The sequence below is a fragment of the Bufo gargarizans genome, chromosome 6 (assembly GCF_014858855.1).
Source record: "Bufo gargarizans isolate SCDJY-AF-19 chromosome 6, ASM1485885v1, whole genome shotgun sequence".
NCBI classification, from domain to species: Eukaryota; Metazoa; Chordata; class Amphibia; order Anura; family Bufonidae; genus Bufo; species Bufo gargarizans.
The window spans coordinates 204,453,785-204,469,796 of record NC_058085.1 but is presented as its reverse complement, the minus strand read 5'-3'; positions in this window follow the sequence as shown (position 1 = coordinate 204,469,796).

Genomic DNA, 16,012 nt, shown 5'->3' with positions numbered 1-16,012 from the left:
TGCGTCTTATCATAAATATGAAAATGCTGAACAAATCCATAAAGTACGAAAAATTCAAGATGGAATCTATAAAAACCACGGTCAAAGTTTTACAAGAAGGGGAGTCAATCCCAGAAGAAATACTCGTCAAATCACCGGGAACTTCTGGCGGTTTGGGAGGCTCTAAGTTACTTCTCAGAGGAGCTAAAAGGTTCCAATGTACAAATAAGATCCGACAACAAGACGGTTGTAGCGTATATAAACCACCAGGGAGGAAAAAAAGCGAGCGACTACAAGCCTTAACCAACAAAATTTTCTTGTGGGCAGAGGAGAATCTCCTCTCCCTATCATCATTTTTTTAAAGGTGACACAAAACATCCAAGAGGATTTCCTCAGCCGCAAGAAATTATATCCGGGAGAGTGGAGTTTAAAAGAGGAAATTTTTCAAGCTTTAACAGAAAAATGGGGTCTTCCTCAGATAGACTTATTTGCAAACAAGATGAATGCAAAATTACCAGCTTATTTTTACCTAGATCCAAGGGATCCGAGGAGTGCACGGACGGATGCACTGGCTCTTCCTTGGAAATTCCAACTGGCATATTGCTTCCCACCTCTGCCTCTGATTCCAAGGGTACTCAGGAAAATAAAAGAAGAGAGGAACAGAGTAATTCTAATCATACCCAATTGGCCGAGGAGAGCTTGGTTTCCTCTTCTGGCAAAAATGTCCATGGAGGAACCATGGATTCTACCCTGGTCAGAAGACCTCCTAAGTCAAGGGCCGTTTCTACACCCAAAGACGCAAAGTCTGCACCTGGATCCTGAAAGGGCAATCTTAAAATCTAAGGGTCTGTCTGACAGGGTAATGAATACCATGCTAGCCAGTAAAAAAGAAATCACAAATAAAATGTGCCGTAAAATCTGGAACAGATATGGTTTCCTGGTGTTCAGAAAATCCTTCTAACTCAGCAGGAAGTTTTTGGTCTATTCTAGACTTTCTCCAAGAAGGCAAATTTCAGCATTAAGCGCCTATTTAGATGAAAAAATAGCATCTAATCCATGGATCATTCGCTTTATGAAGGGAACCGACAGGCTCAGACCCAGAAGTAGACCTCTGGGCGCTTCGTGGGATTTAAACACTGTTCTCTCCGGTCTCACTAAACCCCCTTTTGAACCCTTGGAATCAGCAAATATCAGATATTTGACCCTTAAAACAGTATTCCTAGTTGCCATTACTTCTGCACGTACAGTCGTGGCCAAAAGCTTTGAGAATGACACAAATATTAGTTTTCACAAAGTTTGCTGCTAAACTGCTTTTAGATCTTTGTTTCAGTTGTTTCTGTGATGTAGTGAAATATAATTACACGCACTTCATACATTTCAAAGGCTTTTATCAACAATTAAATGACATTTATGCAAAGAGTCAGTATTTGCAGTGTTGGTCCTTCTTTTTCTGGACCTCTGCAATTCGACTGGACATGCTCTCAATCAACTTCTGGGCCAATTGCTAACTGATAGCAACCCATTCTTTCATAATCACTTCTTGGAGTTTGTCAGAATTAGTGGGTTTTTGTTTGTACACCCGCCTCTTGAGGATTGACCACAAGTTCTCAATGGGATTAAGATCTTTGGAGTTTCCAGGCCATGGGCCCAAAATGTCAACGTTTTGGTCCCCGAGCCACTTAGTTATCACTTTTGCCTTATGGCACGGTGCTTCATCATGCTGGAAAATGCATTGTTCTTCACCAAACTGTTGGATTGTTGGAAGAAGTTGCTGTTGGAGGGTGTTTTGGTACCATTCTTTATTCATGGCTGTGTTTTTGGGCAAAATTGTGAGTGAGCCCACTCCCTTGGATGAGAAGCAACCCCACACATGAATGGTCTCAGGATGCTTTACTGTTGGCATGACACAGGACTGATGGTAGCGCTCACCTTTTCTTCTCCGGACAAGCCTTTTTCCTGATGCCCCAAACAATCGGAAAGAGGCTTCGTCGGAGAATATGACTTTGCCCCAGTCCTCAGCAGTCCATTCACCATATTTTCTGCAGAAGATCAATCTGTCCATGATGTGTTTTTTTAGAGAGCAGTGGCTTCTTTGATGCCCTTCTTGACACCAGGCCATCTTCCAAAAGTCTTTGCCTGGTGCGTGCAGATGCGCTCACACCTGCCTGCTGCCATTCCTGAGCAAGCTCTGCACTGGTGGCACTCCAATCCCGCAGCTGAATCCTCTTTAGGAGACGATCCTGGCGCTTGCTGGACTTTCTTGGACGCCCTGAAGCCTTCTTAACAAGAATTGAACCTCTTTCCTTGAAGTTCTTGATGATCCTAAATATTGTTGATTGAGGTGCAATCTTAGTAGCTACAATATCCTTGCCTGTGAAGCCATTTTTATGCAATGCAATGATGGCTGCACGTGTTTCTTTGCAGGTCACCATGGTTAACAATAGAAGAACAATGATTTCAAGCATCACCCTCCTTTTAACAGGTCAAGTCTGCCATTTTAACCCAATCAGCCTGACATAATGATCTCCAGCCTTCTGCTCGTCAACATTCTCACCTGAGTTAACAAGACGATTACTGAAATGATCTCAGCAGGTCCTTTAATGACAGCAATGAAATGCAGTGGAAAGTTTTTGGGGGGATTAAGTTAATTTTCATGGCAAAGAAGGACTATGCAATTCATCTGATCACTCTTCATAACATTCTGGAGTATATGCAAATTGCTATTATAAAAACTTTCCAGTGTAATTTATGTAATTCTCAAAACTTTTGGCCACGACTGTAGGGTTAATGAGATACAAGCCTTCTCGGTTAAAAAAAACCTTCATGATGGTCAGGGATGATAGAATAGTCCTGAGATTTGACAATTCCTTTCTGCCTAACGTGGTCTTGGAGTTCCATAGGATGGAGGAGGTGGTTCTTCCTTCATTTTGTGAAAATCCCAGATATAAAAAAGAAGTCTTTCACAATTTGGATGTGAGAAGGTGTGTTCTGAGGTATATATCGGAAACTAAAGATTGGAGAAAATCTAATAACCTCTTTATCCAATTCTTAGGAGGTAGGAAAGGATTAAAAGCGTCCAAACCTTCTATTGCACGTTGGCTAAAATCGGCCATCTCAGAAGCCTACATAGCAATGGGAGAATGACCCCCGGTGAATATCAAAGCTCATTCTACAAGGGCAGTATCAACTTCATGGGCAGAAGAAGCATCCGCTTCCTTGGATCAAATCTGTAGGGCAGCAACCCGGTCAAGTTCTCATACCTTGGAAAATCCTATCGTAGGAAAGTTTTACAAGCAGTAGTCCGTCCCTAATTCATTAATCTGTTAGCTCTCCAAGTAAGGTGCCGTCATGGAGGGGAGAGGAAAAGTGTAATTAGTCTTACTAGTAATTCCTTTTTTTCGTGAATCCTCCATGACGGCACCGCTTATATATTCCCCCCCCCACCCCAAAAAAAAAAGAAGGGGAAACAGGTAATCAGGCTTGAGAACTAGGGAAGGAAGAAGGACACCTACTAGTAAAACCCTAGCCAAGATCCTGACTGACTACCAGTATGAACGAGAGGTAGGTGTGTTCATACACAGGAATACCTAGAGTCCTATCTACCCCTATAGGACCCTGGAACTAATGGCCAGGACGAGACTACCTGTTCCTCCAAATGGAAGGAAGAACAGGAGTCTCCTTCAGGCCTAATACAAGAAGGGAAAGGAGAGAATTAACTTCAAAGGAGCTTTGGAAACACCAGAAACTCTGCCGAGATCCACACACCAGCAATCCACAACTGAAACTGAAGCTATAAACCGTACAGCATAGTGGGAGAAGCAACTATAAATAAGGAAGGTTAAATGACCACATTAGCAACACCTGAGGCAAGGGGTGTGGCCATACCAGAAACAACACAGACGCCTATTGATCCACAGGGAAAACCTCTTGCCACCTGTCGCAGGAAACGTCAGTGACAAACACCTTCCCAACCATGAAGCATGGGGGTGGAAACATCATACCTTCTGCAAAGGGGACAGAACGACTGCACTGTATTAAAGGGAGGATGGATGGGGCCATGTATCATGAGATTTTGGCCAACAACCTCCTTTCCTCAGTAAGAGCATTGATGATGGGTTGTGAAGGGTCTTCCAGCATGACAATGACCCAAAACACACAGCCAGGGCAATTAAGGAGTGTCTCCATAAGAAGCATTTCAAGGTCCTGGAGTGGCCTAGCCAGTCTCCAGACCTGAACCCAATCGAAGCTCAAACTCGATGTAGCCCAGCTACAGCCCTGAAATCTGGAGAAGATCTGTATGGAGGAGTGGGCCAAAATCCCTGATTTAAGTGTGTGCAAACTTGGTTAAGAACTACAGGAAACGTCTGACCTCTGTAATTGCAAACAAAGGTTTCTGTACCAAATATTGTTTCTATTGTATCAAATACTTATTTCATGCAATAAAATGCAAATTCATTATTTAAAAACCATACAGTGTGATTTTCTGGATTTTTTTTTGATTGTCTCCCACAGTTGAAGTGTACCTACGAAAAAAAATTACAACTATTTTTTCCCCCACTGTATATGTATATATATATATATATATATATATATATTATATATTACTTCGGTATGTTGTGAATATAAAAAAAAAAAAAGGGAATCCCCTTTAGTAATTTATAAGCCCTGATGGGAAGGAGTGGGTGGGGGCAATTTAAACTCTCTCTGTATATTCCTGCCCCCACAGAGGTCAAGGATCAATCTCATTGTGGCTATCATGGTGGATTCAAGGAAACGGAATTACCGGTAAGTCTAATTACGGTTTTGGCTATAACCTAGTCACCCTTCTTTTGGCAATTATGTTTGCTAGAAGAATTTCAGAGATTCAGGCTTTCTCGGCTTATACCCATCATGCTAGTTTTGTAGGATGAGGTGGTTATTAGGACTCTTCCTTCTTTCTTACTGAAGGTTGTTTCTGATTTTCACAGGAACCAAGATGTTATTTTTTCTTCATTTTGTCCTAGCCCTGGGAATCCTTTGAAGCCACAGTTTGCATCCCCCATTCTCCTGGAAGATGGTCGTTGATGTTCTGCGCAATCAGCTGTGCCTTTGACTTCAGCTCTGCAAAGCTCCGGCAACCCGAAACAATGGTTTATTAATGCTTCTGTTTTCCACACATTGGTGCATAGCGCTTAGTGAATAGAGGAGCGGCTATGTTGCTTCCTCTAATGGACCTGGAGATCATGTGATCGTTGGGTGTCTTGGGGCAGATCAGTGCAGCTGGGTCTCAGCTGAACAAGATCAGCTCAGCTTGTGTGCAATGCCTCCTTTTGTAGCCCTAGTTACAGCAGAAAAAGTTCAAAATACAGGAAAAAGAAAAACACATGATTTTTTTTATGCAGGGCAATGCTCCTTCACATGCATCGAAGTACTCCACTCTATGGCTAGACAGTAAAGGCCTTCAAGATGAAAGAATGACATGGCCCTCTTCCTCACTATCCCTATAGGGTCTGCACTATATCCTTGGTCCTTTTATTACTCCATCAGGACCTTGCACTGCGATGGCAGGGTCTAATTGCTTGCCATGGCACCCACAAGCCTTACAAAGGCTCCCAGGCCTGCTAGCTACAGAGGCCTATGAGTCCCAGCCCCTGGGCTGGTCTTCTAGGCACACTGCCAGAGTAATACTGACAGTTCAATGCATTACGATTCAGCATGTATTATTATGCATTGTAGAGGGAATCAGACCCCTAAAAGTTGAAGTCCCATAGTGCAGTCACAGAAAATAATGCACTATAATGCAAACCGGATTCCCAAAAAGTTGGGACACTAAACTAATTGTGAATAAAAACTGAATGCAATGATGTGGAGATGGCAAATGTCAATATTTTATTTGTAATAGAACGTAGATGACAGATCAAATGTTTAATCCGAGTAAATGTATCATTTTAAAAGAAAAATAAGTTGATTCAAATTTTCACGGTGTCAACAAATCCGAAAAAAGTTGGGACAAGTAGCAATAAGAGGCTGGAAAAAGTAAATTTGAGCATAACGAAGAGCTGGAAGACCATTTAACACTAATTAGGTCAATTGGCAACATGATTGGGTATGAAAAGAGCTTCTCAGAGTGGCAGTGTCTCTCAGAAGCCAAGATGGGTAGAGGATCACCAATTCCCACAATGTTGCGCAGAAAGAAAGTGGAGCAATATCAGAAAGGTGTTACCCAGCGAAAAATTGCAAAGACTTTGCATCTATCATCATCAACTGTGTATAACATCATCCGAAGATTCAGAGAATCTGGAACAATCTCTGTGCGTAAGGGTCAAGGCCGTAAAACCATACTGGATGCCCGTGATCTCCGGGCCCTTAAACGACACGGCACCACAAACAGGAATGCTACTGTAAAGGAAGTCACAGAATGGGCTCAGGAATACTTCCAGAAACCATTGTCAGTGAACACAATCCACCGTGCCATCCGCCGTTGCCAGCTGAAACTCTACAGTGCAAAGAAGAAGCCATTTCTAAGCAAGATCCACAAGCTCAGGCGTTTTTACTGGGCCAGGGATCATTTAAAATGGAGTGTGGCAAAATCGAAGACTGTTCTGTGGTCAGACGAGTCACGATTCGAAGTTCTTTTTGGAAATCTGGGACGCCATGTCCTCCGGACCAAAGAGGACAAGGACAACCCAAGTTGTTATCAACGCTCAGTTCAGAAGCCTGCATCTCTGATGGTATGGGGTTGCATGAGTGCGTGTGGCATGGGCAGCTTGCATGTCTGGAAAGGCACCATCAATGCAGAAAAATATATTCAGGTTCTAGAACAACATATGCTCCCATCCAGACGTCATCTCTTTCAGGGAAGACCCTGCATTTTTCAACAAGATAATGCCAGACCACATTCTGCATCAATCACAACATCATGGCTGCGTAGGAGAAGGATCCGGGTACTGAAATGGCCAGTCTGCAGTCCAGATCTTTCACCTATAGAGAACATTTGGCGCATCATAAAGAGGAAGGTGCAACAAAGAAGGCCCAAGACGATTGAACAGTTAGAGGCCTGTATTAGACAAGAATAGGAGAGCATTCCTATTTCTAAACTTGAGAAACTGGTCTCCTCGGTCCCCAGATGTCTGTTGAGTGTTGTAAGAAGAAGGGGAGATGCCACACAGTGGTGAAAATGGCCTTGTCCCAACTTTTTGGGGATTTGTTGACACCATGAAATTCTGATTCAACATATTTTTCCCTTAAAATGGTACATTTTCTAAGTTTAAACTTTTGTTCCGTGATTTATGTTCTATTCTGAATAAAATATTAGAAGTTGGCACCTCCACAAAGCGACAAATTGGTCTCAGTTCAGGCGGGTTCTACGCTAAACCTGTCTATGCCGTTATGCATTTATGTCCAGGAGCGCAGACCCCACAAATATAGGGTGTTGCTCCTAGCAGCAACAAGTGGGAGGAGGAGCACACACAACTATAAGTACCACCTTAATCAAGGTCACCTATTAGATAGGTTGGGCAAAAGTGCACATGAATACTACTCCCAAGATATGAGCGTATTCACAAATTAAGGTACCACTCCTTCAAGACAAGTTAAACAAATCACGGGAAAACTAACCTGCATAGGCAGGTTTAGCGTAGGACTTACCTGAACTGAGACCACCTTGTCGCTTGGTAGGTGGGCTTAGATGTGTTTTGATCAAAATGTATTGACCAGGTTTTACCAATAGAGTGAGGGCTTAGTCCATGTTATGCTTGCATCTATTATTATAGTGCATTATTTTCTGTGATTGTATAAATGTAGCCATGTACATCCGCAACACTCATTATCATAGTGTGCAGGATGTTTTTATTTATTTTTTCGTGATTTGTTGAAGTCCCATATTGAGTCAAAAATAATGTGTTTTTTTTTTTCGAAATAATTTTCAAGTTAATAAAAAAAAAAAAGGGATGTTTTGTCCCAGGCCCTGAATGACCTGCCTGACGGCAATACAATTGAATCTAATGCGGTGGAAGAGCTTAAGGACCTGTGATGACATCACAGGTCATGTGACCAGTAAAACAGTCACTGGTTGAGAAGGACCTGCGATAATGTCTCCATCATGTGACCAGGAGAGGGCGGCAGTGAAGAGGGGAAGAAGCTGAGGTGATGTCTGCTACATCAGGAGAGGTAAGTGAAGGGAGAGGCAGAGCAATGCTGGGAGTTGTGGTTATTTAACTTGGACTGTATGTTAGGGCTGAAGGGAGGGATGTTATTTGCATGGAACTGTGTGTTGGAGGTGGCTGGGGAGGGGGTCATGTTATTAACATAGGACTGTATGTTGATAGTGGCTGTAGGAGGCAGTGATGCTATTTACATAGGACTGTATGTTGGAGGAGGCTGGGGCAGGGTGATATTTACATGGGACTGCATGTTGAAGGCTGTTGTGGTAGGGGATTATGTTATTTAAATGGGACTGTATGTTGGAGGGGGCTGGGGCAGGGGGATGTTATTTACGTGGGACTGTATGTTGGAGGCGGCTCTGGGAGGGAGTGATGGTATTTACATGGGACTGTATGTCGGAGGGGGCTGGGGGAGGAAGTGATGCTATTTACCTGGGACTGTATGTTTATGGCAGCTGTGGGAGGGAGTGATATTTACATGGGACTGAATGTTACTGGGGTTTGAGGGAGTGATGTTATTAGCATGGGACTGAATGTTCAGGGGCAATGTTATTTACGTGGGACTGTATGTTGAAGGTGGCTGGTGGAGGCGAATAATGTTATTTACATGGGACTGAATGTTGAGGGGTGATGTTTACATGGGAATGCATGTTGGTGGCGTATGGGGAGGGGGTGATATTATTTACTTGGGACTGTATGTTGAAGGTGGCTGGGGGGGAGGTGATGTTATTTACATGGGGCTATATTTTAGAGGGGGCTGTAGAGATTGTGTGATGTTATTTACATGGGGCTGTATCACAGAGGGAGGGAAATAGTGTTATTTACATGGGACTGTATGCTGGAGGGGTGAAGGGAGGGGAGTGATGTTATTTACATAGGACTGTATTTTGGAGGGGGCAGGAGAGATGGTGTTATGTTATTTACATGGGACTGTATGGTGGAGGCAGGAATATAACAACAGGGGACACTGCAAATCCAGGGGACATTATAAGCGTTCTTATTACTACTGAGGGCTCTATAGTAGGATCCGCTTTATTTTTTACTAAGAGTACTATGGGGGCTTTATTACCACTGGGGGAACAATAGAGGGCCTTATTTGTACTGGGGGCTCTGTGAGGGTATTATTAAAGGGTTTCTACCACCAGAAATACTGTTATGTAGCTGACTGACATTAGCGATTAGCACTACATAACAGTAGGTTTCTAACAGTAGTTCCTGCAGCCGTTTTTGTTAAAAGCGTACTTTTATAGGTATGCTAATGAGCCTCTAGGTGCTATGTGGGCGTAGTTGGCGCAGGCGCAGTGAGGAAGCCGGCGCCGGGAGAATACAGAAGCGCACGGCGGGAATTGTTACTCGATACTGAGAAGTTTCACGTCAATCAACAGGAGCGGGGCGGGCTTGAGGGACGCGATGGGCGGCTGAAATGGTTAGTGGACGGAGCCCTCTAGGTGCTAATGACGCCCACATAGCACCTAGAGTTTCATTAGCATATCTATAAAAGTAAGTTTTTAACAAAAACTGCTGCAGGAACTACTGTTAAAAACACATAACGGAATTGGTCCTTTAAAAAGGGGATTTAGGAAATATTCTTGAAAATTTTAAAAATTGAAACCGTCTAATGTTGCTCTAGCTTTCTGACGTTGGGGAGTAAGGAGGAGATTCTGAGGATGCGGGGCGGTGCTGGGCTCCACGCTGGACTCATCTCCCGGACAGGACACATCTCAGGTTAATTTGCATATGTATCAAATCGTTTCTTTTACACAATAAAAGCACACAGAGCCATGGGGACTGGGTATTGCGGATGTGCTAGCGGCCATCTAGCAACCCATGTCCTCAGCTCTATACACAAAATCCCGGTGACAGGTCCCCTTTAAGTGTTTATTTTATGAGGTATTAATTTATGTCTTAAAAGCAGAGAAATTCTAATTTTTCCAAATTTCCTGTAAATTTGGGATTTTCTTTTTTATTCATAAAAGTAAAACAGATCGACACAAATTTACCACTATCCTGAAGTATAATGTGTCATGAGAAAATAATATCAGAATGGCTTGGATAAATAAGTGTTCCAAAGTTATTACCATGTAAAGTGACATGTCAGATATGCAATATACCACCTTGTCATTCAGGTGAAAAATGGCTTGGTCCAAAGGGGGTTAACAGATGAAATTAAACAAGTGCGACAGGAAAATGTTCCTTTTTCATTAGGTACATAATAATTCTGCACACTAAGGGCCCATTCATACGACCATATTTTTCTGTCTTAATCAGTTATAATTTTTCGGGCCGCAAAAGATGCAGCAGACATCACGCCATGTGCTGTCCCGCCTCCGCACCTAAGTTTCGTGGCTCAGCCAAAAAGATGGAACATATCCTATTCCTGTCCATTTTTGAGGACAAGAATAGGCATTTCTATCATGAAGGACATTCCGATCTGCAAAATGCGGAAAGCACAGGGCCGCTATCCCTGTTTTGCGGATCCGAAATTCATGGTCCGCAAAAATGGATATGGTCATGTGAATGGACCCTTATAGTTGTCCAATAATTATGCACACATAGATATTCTCCTAAGGAAGCCAATAAACTCACTTTTACTTTCTCAAATATTCAGGTTTGAGGTTTATTCACATTTTGGATTGACTGACAGAACTGTAGTTGTTCAATAATAAAATGAATCCTCAAAATTACAACTTGCCGAATATTAGTCCACACAGAGTATGCCGCAGATCAGCCAATAAACGGATTGGCTCCGGATGCGTTCGGGGTGCATTCAGTGAAACTCGCAACATTTTTCAAGCAAGTTCAGTCAGTTTTGTCTACAATTGCGTTCAGTTGGTCAGTTTTGCTCCGCGCCGGTGAAATGCATTTTGAGGCGTTTTTTGCGCGCATTATAAAAAAAACTAAAGGTTTACAAACAACATCTCTTACCAACCATCAGTGAAAAATGTATTGCATAAGGACTTGCTTCCGGATGCAATGCGTTTTTCAGTGAAGCCCCATTCATTTCTATGGTGCCGGAGCTGTGTGAAAAATGCAGAATATAGAACATGCTGTGTGCGCAACGCAGAACCGATGCGTGGAAAAAAAAACAAAAAAACTGTCATGTACACAGACCTATTGAAATGAATGGGTCAGGATTGAGTGCAGATGCTATGCGTTCACGTCACAGCATTATATTGATTTATGATGCTATGTAAGCCTTAGGGCTCATTCACACAACATTTTTTGTCGCTGGAGTGCTGACTCATTCACTTTAATAGGGCTGCAAAATATGCGGATAGCACTCTGGTAATAAAGGTTCTACCTGTGTCTGAATGGTGAACAACAAAACTGTTGGAGCTGATTGTGCTCATCTGTGTCTGTCTGGGCTGTCCAGAGCCTGTTCGCGGTGTGTATTCTCTCACATAAGAACGGCTTCTAATACCTCCTAACAGGTAAGTAGGGCCAAGATGGTGGGAATTCATTGAAATGACCATCCTGCTCTCAGTCCAATGATGTACCCCTCTCTCAAAGTCTGTCAACTGTGCAAAATGTTTTCGAATATGTCCTAGAGCAAGGATCAGCAACTTCCAGCACGCTAGCTGTGGTAAAACTTTAGGGTGTTGCCACTATCCAGTCAGTGCTGCCAGTATCAGTGTAACGGTCGCGTACACACACACACACAGGGGGAGGGAAGTGACCACTGCGCTCCACCCTTACCCCTGGCCCTGCCTACTTGCCTCACGAGTCCTAATGACAGGGGACAACTGGACGGCAATCCCTAGCTTGGAATAAGTGCAGGGATGACAGACAAACAACAGAACGTGAACAGACCGAGTCAATACCAGGAAAGCTACAAAGTACAAATGGAGCAAGCAGAGAATAGTCAGGAGAAGCCGGGGTCATAAATACCAGGAGAGTCGTGAAGTACCAAAGGAGTCAGGAGAGGATCGTCAGGAGGAGGCTGGTGTAACGGGGTTCCGAAGGTGCACTCGGTCTCCATTAGCCGCAGACCTGCTGCTTAGCTTCGGGAGCGAGGATCTGTGCTTGACCTCGTTCCCAGGGCGGCTTTGCTAGCTGGGAGGTTCCCTGCTCCCAAGTCTGCCTTGAGCGCCGAGCTGATCACTCGGTGCTCGACTGGTTGGTCTGTCAGTCATGTGACGCTGGCCACGTCACATGACCCTCACTCCCCACTATAAATACAGGCAGCCCAGCCTGCTGGCCACAGGTTGCCTGTTAATTTAGGTTCCACCTGTGATGTTGTATTTCCTGGCGTACTTACCTCCTGCTGTTTCCTGACGATCCTCTTCCTGTTCCTTGTGTACTTTGCTGCTCTCCTGGTATTCTGACCCCGGCCTCCTCCTCACAATCATCTGCTTACTCCTTTAGTATCTCACGACTCTCCTGGTATTTATCACCCCGGCTTCTCCTGACTATTCTCTGCTTGCTCCATTTGTACTTTGTAGCTTTCCTGGTATTGACTCGGTCCGTTCACGATCTGTTGTTTGTCTGTCTGTCATCCCTGCACTTCGTTCAATCTAGGGATTGCCGTCCAGTTGTCCCCTGTCATTAGGACTCGCAAGGCAAGTAGGCAGGGGTAAGGGTGGAGCGCAGTGGTAACTTCCCTCCCCCCTGTGTGTGTGTACGCGACCGTTACAGCCGGGGTCAGAATACCAGGAGAGCAGCAAAGTACACACGGAGTAGGCAGAGGATCGTCAGGAATTTAGCAGGAGGTAAGTACGCCAGGAAAGACACAATCGCAGGTGGAACCTAAATAACAGGCAATCTGTGGCCAACAGATTGCCTGTTTAAATAGGGAGCTAGAGGGGTCATGTGATGTGGCCAGCGTCACATGACTCCACACAGACTACACAGCCGAGCACCGAGTGACCTCAGTAGACCAATTTTCCAGATCCGCCCCTTTTTTAGTGCGGTCGGTCAGTGGTCTAGTGATTACCGAGAAATTCTATATGAGCTTACGGTAGTAGTTAGCAAATCCAATGAAACGTTTTAAGGCCTTTAATCGCTAAAACCTTGCTAGGATCCATCTTTATGGTGTGGGGAGTGAAATAGAAATCTGGAATAATCTGTTGTAGACAAATTAATGGTTGCAATCAGCTTGCATCAAAGTTTGTGTAAGGAAAAAGGTAACTCCATCCTCCATCAGCCGCAGCCAGAGAACCACCCAAATGCTACCATCTTGATTGAATTCCCCTGAGCATCTCCCCTCCTCCTTGCCCAGTCCGTCCTTTATTGACTAAACAAAAGGTGTAAAAGGGGCTGGCCCAAGACAAGGATACAGGAAGTGATGACATAGGAAGACAAGATACAATCATTTAGAATAACATCTAACAAACACATGTATACAATACAGGAAGTGATGACATAGTAAGACAAGCATTTAGATACAATAATCACCTCTTTCCACTGGAGCAAACTTTATCCAGCCTTGCTCAGTGATCAATGCCAGATAAAGTTACTATGATCCACATGCAGGTTTATTTACAGGACAACGTCATTATCTCCAGCAGCTGATCATGTGAACCGAGAGCAAGGCAGGTGGTTTGACGCAACCAGAAAATAGTGCGTACGCAGAAGTCAAGATTAAAACAATTGAATTTACTATAAATTAATAAAAAGCAGGATAACAGTGAAGTTACAGAGGTAAAGACAAGCAAAATATTCAAAACAGTATAAACAATACAAGTCAAATACTGCAACAATTTTCACTGTTGCTGTGTCCGTATTCGCAGTGCGGACACTAAGAAATAACAGTCCCAGGAACTATCCCTAACTGACCCTAACTTTCAAGCGGGTGCGCACCCCCCCTTATCCCAGTGGTCCAAGTGGACCTCTTACAGTTTGTGGAAGTGCACGGTGGGGCCCGATGTCGTCCTTTTCCTTTAACCAGCGCAGGATCCGCAACAAAGAAGTCCTCCTCAGCAGGCCGGAAAACCAGATGAATATAATCCAGAATTTTACAGTTACTGTCCGGTACCTCGACAGCACTGTGAGTCTCTTTACTGCTTGGGGCAATCCACTCAGCCCAATGTCGGCTCCACAGGTTAGTTGCTGCACACAGTCCTTTTAACTTGGCTTCACTAAATGCACGGTTTCTTAATACTCCATCCGTCTCTAGACTGAAGTTCACACAGCTTGGCTGCACAGGAAAGTCCTTTAGTATCTCCACACACGTCTTACACAGCATAGAACTTGTTTTCTATCTTGCCAATATGGCAGCCGTTATAGTTCCAGTCTTTCTTCCTCTTTCTTCCTGCTCACACTGAGGCAGGCTGACATCATAAGGGGCGTGTCACTTCAACACTTAACTGCTGCCTTAAAGAGCCAGTATCACATTAATACACTTTCTCTATGGTAAACTTTAATGCAAATTGGCCCTATGCTGCCATCTACTAACCAAACGAATACTGCAGGCATTTACATTTATCTGTATTACTGAAATAGCATTTTACATTAAATTTTAACACAGTTTACCAGGATAATGAAACTTAGAGACATTACATGACTGTTTCTTACATATTCCCCCCCCACTTTAAGATTGCCAGTATTTTATTATACTCTTAAGAAAGCATACAGTGTAACATAACACCAACAGTGGTGTAAATCGGTACCATCCACATAAGCATGTAAACATCTTATAGCACAGGAAGGGTTAGGAGTAACAGGAGTTGCAATCCATTAATAAAGAGAGAAATCGCACATCAGGATTATACATCAGCCATATGGAAATAGAGCCATATTATACTAGTCAGAAATAGTACTGTCGTTATCAGAGGAGTATGTTGGGTAAGACTCATCAGACACTCATAACCAAAACCCTAGCCTCCATTCTAGTAGGGCGCTCATAGGGGCCGAGGAAGAGGGGAGATTCATTCCCGTTGGAATCCAAAAAGGAGAGCAATGCTCCATATGGTGAGATGGCAATGTCAGAGGAACAAATCTGATTGCTTATCTGAAAGATCTCTGCCCACCACTTGTTTATAGGGGGACAAGTCCACCGAATATGGAGAAAGGTACCTATCTCATTTTGGCATCTCCAGCATTCGACAGAGGTGGGTCTGTTGAAGCGAGATCATTGCAAGATAATTTTGTAGCCATTCTCTTGGGCCCTAACACATCTAGAGGATTTGTGAGGGGTGTCAAAGATTGTAGGTAAAGAGTGGATAGGGAGATCCACACCAGTTTCCAATTCCCATGAGCGTATGAAAGCTGGTTTAACAACTAAAGGCGGAGATCTTAACTTATTATAGACCAGGGAAATAGGTCTTTTAGGGGAGTTGGGGTTGGTTATTATTGCTTCGAACCATGTGAGGGTTCGGAGGAGTTCACCATTCATGTTATTTTTGTGAATAAAGGATTTTATAAGAGGAATGATAGTAAAATCACGTGGTTGTGGATTCAGAAGAGTTTTGATAGTTTCATTCGAAGGTGCCAAACCCTGGGGGTCAAGGAGAAGGGAGAGTGGCAGGGCTGAGGATCTAATTATTTTGGAAGAGGTGTCTCTGGGCCCGCTGGCAGGTGAGCCAAGGATATCGCTGATCGTGATAAGGGGAGAGGGGAATGGGGTAGAGCAGTGGGAAAGATTCCACCATTTCCAGGCTTCAACTGTTGCTTTGATGAATGGGAAGGATTGTATATTGGTTTGAGGGGGGAGTATGATATCCCAGGCAGAAGGCTCGGGTCGGCATTCCAATAATGTCTTGTTCCATGGCTACCCAAGATTTGCTCTCTGTGTTCCTCAACCAGTCTATTACTCTTGACATAAGTATAGCCTTCCCATAAAGTTCAGGATCTGGCAGCCCAATCCCACCTGTCATGCGAGAACGAGACAGGAATGAGTAGGAAAGTCTCGCCTTCCTGCCATTCCATATGAATGTTCTGAATCTCTGTTTTAG